Source organism: Lampetra fluviatilis, unplaced genomic scaffold, assembly GCF_964198595.1.
Source record: "Lampetra fluviatilis unplaced genomic scaffold, kcLamFluv1.1 SCAFFOLD_766, whole genome shotgun sequence".
In the NCBI taxonomy this organism is placed as follows: Eukaryota; Metazoa; Chordata; class Hyperoartia; order Petromyzontiformes; family Petromyzontidae; genus Lampetra; species Lampetra fluviatilis.
In genome coordinates, this window is record NW_027620981.1 from 28,623 (window position 1) to 38,770 (window position 10,148).

Below are 10,148 nucleotides of genomic sequence, written 5' to 3' on the forward strand. Positions count from 1 at the left end.
AGAGACCCACTCCACACAGACTCACCACCACACAGAGACCCATAGACTCACCACCACACAGAGACCCACAGACTCACCACCACACAGAGACCCACAGACTCACCACCACACAGAGACCCACAGACTCACCACCACACAGAGACCCACAGACTCACCACCACACAGAGACCACAGACTCACCACCACACAGAGACCCACAGACTCACCACCACACAGAGACCCACAGACTCACCACCACACAGAGACCCACAGACTCACCACCACACAGAGACCCACAGACTCACCACCACACAGAGACCCACAGACTCACCACCACACAGAGACCCACAGACTCACCACCACACAGAGACCCACAGACTCACCACCACACAGAGACCCACAGACTCACCACCACACAGAGACCCACAGACTCACCACCACACAGAGAGCCACAGACTCACCACCACACAGAGAGCCACAGACTCACCACCACACAGAGACCTACAGACTCACCACCACACAGAGACCCACAGACTCACCACCACACAGAGACCCACAGACTCACCACCACACAGAGACCCACAGACTCACCACCACACAGAGACCCACAGACTCACCCCCACACAGAGACCCACTCCACACAGACTCACCACCACACAGAGACCCATAGACTCACCACCACACAGAGACCCACAGACTCACCACCACACAGAGACCCACAGACTCACCACCACACAGAGACCCACAGACTCACCCCCACACAGAGACCCACTCCACACAGACTCACCACCACACAGAGACCCATAGACTCACCACCACACAGAGACCCATAGACTCACCACCACACAGAGACCCACAGACTCACCCCCACACAGAGACCCACTCCACACAGACTCACCACCACACAGAGACCCATAGACTCACCACCACACAGAGACCCATAGACTCACCACCACACAGAGACCCATAGACTCACCACCACACAGAGACCCACAGACTCACCACCACACAGAGACCCATAGACTCACCACCACACAGAGACCAACAGACTCACCACACACAGAGACCCACAGACTCACCACCACACAGAGACCCACAGACTCACCACCACACAGAGACCCACAGACTCACCACCACACAGAGACCCACAGACTCACCACCACACAGAGACCCACAGACTCACCACCACACAGAGACCCACAGACTCACCACCACACAGAGACCCACATACTCACCACCACACAGAGACCCACAGACTCACCACCACACAGACACCCACAGACTCACCACCACACAGAGACCCACAGACTCACCACCACACAGAGACCCACAGACTCACCACCACACAGAGACCCACAGACTCACCACCACACAGAGACCCACAGACTCACCACCACACAGAGACCCACAGACTCACCACCACACAGAGACCCACAGACTCACCACCACACAGAGACCCACAGACTCACCACCACACAGAGACCCACAGACTCACCACCACACAGAGACCCACAGACTCACCACCACACAGAGAGCCACAGACTCACCACCACACAGAGAGCCACAGACTCACCACCACACAGAGACCTACAGACTCACCACCACACAGAGACCCACAGACTCACCACCACACAGAGACCCACAGACTCACCACCACACAGAGACCCACAGACTCACCACCACACAGAGACCCACATACTCACCACCACACAGAGACCCACAGACTCACCACCACACAGACACCCACAGACTCACCACCACACAGAGACCCACAGACTCACCACCACACAGAGACCCACAGACTCACCACCACACAGAGACCCACGACTCACCACCACACAGAGACCCACAGACTCACCACCACACAGAGACCCACAGACTCACCACCACACAGAGACCCACAGACTCACCACCACACAGAGAGCCACAGACTCACCACCACACAGAGACCCACAGACTCACCACCACACAGAGACCCACAGACTCACCACCACACAAAGACCACAGACTCACCACCACACAGAGACCCACAGACTCACCACCACACAGAGACCCACAGACTCACCACCACACAGAGACCCACAGACTCACCACCACACAGAGACCCACAGACTCACCACCACACAGAGAGCCACAGACTCACCACCACACAGAGACCCACAGACTCACCACCACACAGAGACCCACAGACTCACCACCACACAGAGACCCACAGACTCACCACCACACAGAGAGCCACAGACTCACCACCACACAGAGACCCACAGACTCACCACCACACAGACACCCACAGACTCACCACCACACAGAGACCCACAGACTCACCACCACACAGAGACCCACAGACTCACCACCACACAGAGACCCACAGACTCACCACCACACAGAGACTCACAGACTCACCACCACACAGAGACCCACAGACTCACCACCACACAGAGACCCACAGACTCACCACCACACAGAGACCCACAGACTCACCACCACACAGAGACCCACAGACTCACCCCCACACAGAGACCCACAGACTCACCCCCACACAGAGACCCACTCCACACAGACTCACCACCACACAGAGACCCATAGACTCACCACCACACAGAGACCCACAGACTCACCACCACACAGAGACCCACAGACTCACCCCCACACAGAGACCCACTCCACACAGACTCACCACCACACAGAGACCCATAGACTCACCACCACACAGAGACCCACAGACTCACCACCACACAGAGACCCACAGACTCACCCCCACACAGAGACCCACTCCACACAGACTCACCACCACACAGAGACCCATAGACTCACCACCACACAGAGACCCACAGACTCACCACCACACAGAGACCCACAGACTCACCACCACACAGAGACCCACAGACTCACCCCCACACAGAGACCCACTCCACACAGACTCACCACCACACAGAGACCCATAGACTCACCACCACACAGAGACCCATAGACTCACCACCACACAGAGACCCACAGACTCACCCCCACACAGAGACCCACTCCACACAGACTCACCACCACACAGAGACCCATAGACTCACCACCACACAGAGACCCATAGACTCACCACCACACAGAGACCCATAGACTCACCACCACACAGAGACCCACAGACTCACCACCACACAGAGACCCATAGACTCACCACCACACAGAGACCCACAGACTCACCACCACACAGAGACCCACAGACTCACCACCACACAGAGACCCACAGACTCACCACCACACAGAGACCCACAGACTCACCACCACACAGAGACCCACAGACTCACCACCACACAGAGACCCACAGACTCACCACCACACAGAGACCCACAGACTCACCACCACACAGAGACTCACATACTCACCACCACACAGAGACCCACAGACTCACCACCACACAGAGAGCCACAGACTCACCACCACACAGAGACCCACAGACTCACCACCACACAGAGACCCACAGACTCACCCCCACACAGAGACCCACTCCACACAGACTCACCACCACACAGAGACCCATAGACTCACCACCACACAGAGACCCACAGACTCACCACCACACAGAGACCCACAGACTCACCACCACACAGAGACCCACAGACTCACCACCACACAGAGACCCACAGACTCACCACCACACAGAGACCCACAGACTCACCACCACACAGAGACTCACAGACTCACCACCACACAGAGACCCACAGACTCACCACCACACAGAGACCCACAGACTCACCACCACACAGAGACCCACAGACTCACCACCACACAGAGACCCACAGACTCACCCCCACACAGAGACCCACTCCACACAGACTCACCACCACACAGAGACCCATAGACTCACCACCACACAGAGACCCACAGACTCACCACCACACAGAGACCCACAGACTCACCCCCACACAGAGACCAACTCCACACAGACTCACCACCACACAGAGACCCATAGACTCACCACCACACAGAGACCCACAGACTCACCACCACACAGAGACCCACAGACTCACCCCCACACAGAGACCCACTCCACACAGACTCACCACCACACAGAGACCCATAGACTCACCACCACACAGAGACCCACAGACTCACCACCACACAGAGACCCACAGACTCACCACCACACAGAGACCCACAGACTCACCCCCACACAGAGACCCACTCCACACAGACTCACCACCACACAGAGACCCATAGACTCACCACCACACAGAGACCCATAGAATCACCACCACACAGAGACCCACAGACTCACCCCCACACAGAGACCCACTCCACACAGACTCACCACCACACAGAGACCCATAGACTCACCACCACACAGAGACCCATAGACTCACCACCACACAGAGACCCATAGACTCACCACCACACAGAGACCCACAGACTCACCACCACACAGAGACCCATAGACTCACCACCACACAGAGACCCACAGACTCACCACCACACAGAGACCCACAGACTCACCACCACACAGAGACCCACAGACTCACCACCACACAGAGACCCACAGACTCACCACCACACAGAGACCCACAGACTCACCACCACACAGAGACCCACAGACTCACCACCACACAGAGACCCACAGACTCACCACCACACAGAGACCCACATACTCACCACCACACAGAGACCCACAGACTCACCACCACACAGACACCCACAGACTCACCACCACACAGAGACCCACAGACTCACCACCACACAGAGACCCACAGACTCACCACCACACAGAGACCCACAGACTCACCACCACACAGAGACCCACAGACTCACCACCACACAGAGACCCACAGACTCACCACCACACAGAGACCCACAGACTCACCACCACACAGAGACCCACAGACTCACCACCACACAGAGACCCACAGACTCACCACCACACAGAGACCCACAGACTCACCACCACACAGAGACCCACAGACTCACCACCACACAGAGACCCACAGACTCACCACCACACAGAGACCCACAGACTCACCACCACACAGAGACCCACAGACTCACCACCACACAGAGAGCCACAGACTCACCACCACACAGAGAGCCACAGACTCACCACCACACAGAGACCTACAGACTCACCACCACACAGAGACCCACAGACTCACCACCACACAGAGACCCACAGACTCACCACCACACAGAGACCCACAGACTCACCACCACACAGAGACCCACAGACTCACCCCCACACAGAGACCCACTCCACACAGACTCACCACCACACAGAGACCCATAGACTCACCACCACACAGAGACCCACAGACTCACCACCACACAGAGACCCACAGACTCACCACCACACAGAGACCCACAGACTCACCCCCACACAGAGACCCACTCCACACAGACTCACCACCACACAGAGACCCATAGACTCACCACCACACAGAGACCCATAGACTCACCACCACACAGAGACCCACAGACTCACCCCCACACAGAGACCCACTCCACACAGACTCACCACCACACAGAGACCCATAGACTCACCACCACACAGAGACCCATAGACTCACCACCACACAGAGACCCATAGACTCACCACCACACAGAGACCCACAGACTCACCACCACACAGAGACCCATAGACTCACCACCACACAGAGACCCACAGACTCACCACCACACAGAGACCCACAGACTCACCACCACACAGAGACCCACAGACTCACCACCACACAGAGACCCACAGACTCACCACCACACAGAGACCCACAGACTCACCACCACACAGAGACCCACAGACTCACCACCACACAGAGACCCACAGACTCACCACCACACAGAGACCCACATACTCACCACCACACAGAGACCCACAGACTCACCACCACACAGACACCCACAGACTCACCACCACACAGAGACCCACAGACTCACCACCACACAGAGACCCACAGACTCACCACCACACAGAGACCCACAGACTCACCACCACACAGAGACCCACAGACTCACCACCACACAGAGACCCACAGACTCACCACCACACAGAGACCCACAGACTCACCACCACACAGAGACCCACAGACTCACCACCACACAGAGACCCACAGACTCACCACCACACAGAGACCCACAGACTCACCACCACACAGAGACCCACAGACTCACCACCACACAGAGACCCACAGACTCACCACCACACAGAGACCCACAGACTCACCACCACACAGAGACCCACAGACTCACCACCACACAGAGAGCCACAGACTCACCACCACACAGAGAGCCACAGACTCACCACCACACAGAGACCTACAGACTCACCACCACACAGAGACCCACAGACTCACCACCACACAGAGACCCACAGACTCACCACCACACAGAGACCCACAGACTCACCACCACACAGAGACCCACATACTCACCACCACACAGAGACCCACAGACTCACCACCACACAGACACCCACAGACTCACCACCACACAGAGACCCACAGACTCACCACCACACAGAGACCCACAGACTCACCACCACACAGAGACCCACAGACTCACCACCACACAGAGACCCACAGACTCACCACCACACAGAGACCCACAGACTCACCACCACACAGAGACCCACAGACTCACCACCACACAGAGACCCACAGACTCACCACCACACAGAGACCCACAGACTCACCACCACACAGAGACCCACAGACTCACCACCACACAGAGACCCACAAACTCACCACCACACAGAGACCCACAGACTCACCACCACACAGAGACCCACAGACTCACCACCACACAGAGACCCACAGACTCACCACCACACAGAGAGCCACAGACTCACCACCACACAGAGAGCCACAGACTCACCACCACACAGAGACCTACAGACTCACCACCACACAGAGACCCACAGACTCACCACCACACAGAGACCCACAGACTCACCACCACACAGAGACCCACAGACTCACCACCACACAGAGACCCACAGACTCACCACCACACAGAGACCCACAGACTCACCACCACACAGAGACCCACAGACTCACCACCACACAGAGACCCACAGACTCACCACCACACAGAGACCCACAGACTCACCACCACACAGAGACCCACAGACTCACCACCACACAGACACCCACAGACTCACCACCACACAGAGACCCACAGACTCACCACCACACAGAGACCCACAGACTCACCACCACACAGAGACCCACAGACTCACCACCACACAGAGACCCACAGACTCACCACCACACAGAGACCCACAGACTCACACAGAGACCCACAGACTCACCACCACACAGAGACCCACAGACTCACCACCACACAGAGACCCACAGACTCACACAGAGACCCACAGACTCACCACCACACAGAGACCCACAGACTCACCACCACACAGAGACCCATAGACTCACCACCACACAGAGACCCACAGACTCACACAGAGACCCACAGACTCACCACCACACAGAGACCCATAGACTCACCACCACACAGAGACCCACAGACTCACCACCACACAGAGACCCACAGACTCACCACCACACAGAGACCCACAGACTCACCACCACACAGAGACCCATAGACTCACCACCACACAGAGACCCACAGACTCACCACCACACAGAGACCCACAGACTCACCACCACACAGAGACCCACAGACTCACCACCACACAGAGACCCACAGACTCACCACCACACAGAGACCCACAGACTCACCACCACACAGACACCCACAGACTCACCACCACACAGAGACCCACAGACTCACCACCACACAGAGACCCACAGACTCACCACCACACAGAGACCCACAGACTCACCACCACACAGAGACCCACAGACTCACCACCACACAGAGACCCACAGACTCACACAGAGACCCACAGACTCACCACCACACAGAGACCCACAGACTCACCACCACACAGAGACCCACAGACTCACACAGAGACCCACAGACTCACCACCACACAGAGACCCACAGACTCACCACCACACAGAGACCCATAGACTCACCACCACACAGAGACCCACAGACTCACACAGAGACCCACAGACTCACCACCACACAGAGACCCACAGACTCACCACCACACAGAGACCCATAGACTCACCACCACACAGAGACCCACAGACTCACCACCACACAGAGACCCACAGACTCACCACCACACAGAGACCCACAGACTCACCACCACACAGAGACCCATAGACTCACCACCACACAGAGACCCACAGACTCACCACCACACAGAGACCCACAGACTCACCACCACACAGAGACCCACAGACTCACCACCACACAGAGACCCACAGACTCACCACCACACAGAGACCCACAGACTCACCACCACACAGACACCCACAGACTCACCACCACACAGAGACCCACAGACTCACCACCACACAGAGACCCACAGACTCACCACCACACAGAGACCCACAGACTCACCACCACACAGAGACCCACAGACTCACCACCACACAGAGACCCACAGACTCACACAGAGACCCACAGACTCACCACCACACAGAGACCCACAGACTCACCACCACACAGAGACCCACAGACTCACACAGAGACCCACAGACTCACCACCACACAGAGACCCACAGACTCACCACCACACAGAGACCTATAGACTCACCACCACACAGAGACCCACAGACTCACCACCACACAGAGACCCACAGACTCACCACCACACAGAGACCCACAGACTCACCACCACACAGAGACCCATAGACTCACCACCACACAGAGACCCACAGACTCACCACCACACAGAGACCCACAGACTCACCACCACACAGAGACCCACAGACTCATCATCACCACACAGAGACCCATAGACTCATCACACAGAGACCCACAGACTCACCACCACACAGAGACCCACAGACTCACCACCACACAGAGACCCATAGACTCATCACACAGAGACCCACAGACACCCACAGAGACTCACCGAGACCCACAGAGACACAGACACCCACAAAAACCCACATAGACACAGACACCCACAGACACCCACAGAAACCCACAGAGACACAGACACCCACAGAAACCCACAGAAACCCACAGAGACACAGACACCCACAGAAACCCACAGAGACACAGACACCCACAGAAACCCACATAGACACAGACACCCACAGACACCCACAGAAACCCACAGAGACACAGACACCCACAGAAACCCACAGAAACCCACAGAGACACAGACACCCACAGAAACCCACAGAGACACAGACACCCACAGACACCCACAGAAACCCACAGAGACACAGACACCCACAGAAACCCACAGAAACCCACAGAGACACAGACACCCACAGAAACCCACAGAGACACAGACACCCACAGAAACCCACATAGACACAGACACCCACAGACACCCACAGAAACCCACAGAGACACAGACACCCACAGAAACCCACAGAAACCCACAGAGACACAGACACCCACAGAAACCCACAGAGACACAGACACCCACAGACACCCACAGAAACCCACAGAGACACAGACACCCACAGAAACCCACAGAGACACAGACACCCACAGAAACCCACAGAGACACAGACACCCACAGAAACCCACAGCCGACTTGTTTCTCACCAAGCTGATGCTGCTGCTGCTGAGGCAGTGAGTGCTGATTGTGGCTGTCCGCTCGGCCGCTTCTCAGCCCCGGGGACTTTCCCGGCAGATTTCACTGCACGGACGGAATCGATAGGGGATCGATTCCAGTGCGTGTCGATTCCGAATCGGGAATCGATTCCCGTTGTTGTTGGTTTGGCGGTTGGGGGGAATTTTTTGCGAGTGGAATCGATTCTTAAGGTGGAACGATTCCGCTTGGATCGATTCGTTTTGGTGGGTTAGGGGCGAGTGGAGTCGATTCTTAAGCTGTAACGATTCCGTTTGGATCGATTCGTGGTGATGGATTTTTAGCGGGTCGAGTCGATTCTTAAGGTGGAACGATTCCGCTTGGATCGATTCGTGTTGGTGGGTTGGGGCGAGTGGAGTCGATTCTTAAGGTGTAACGATTCCACTTGGATCGATTCGTGGTGATGGGTTTGTGCGTGTGGAGTCGATTCTTAAGGTGTAACGATTCCGCTTGGATCGATTCGTGGTGATGGGTTTGTGCGTGTGGAATCGATTCTTAGGGTGTAACGATT

At 56.5% G+C, this 10,148-nt stretch overlaps 1 protein-coding gene across 1 annotated transcript in view; it reads right to left on the reverse strand.

The window, feature by feature from the left end:
* Positions 1-9,754, reverse strand: part of LOC144954618 (ubiquitin-like domain-containing CTD phosphatase 1) — a gene marked incomplete at its 3' end in the record, with an annotated part of 28,770 nt that extends 19,016 nt beyond the window's left edge. Inside the window, exon 1 of the mRNA XM_078885076.1 lies at positions 9,592-9,754. The remainder of the gene's footprint in view (positions 1-9,591) is intronic.
* Between the last annotated feature and the right edge of the window lie 394 nt (positions 9,755-10,148).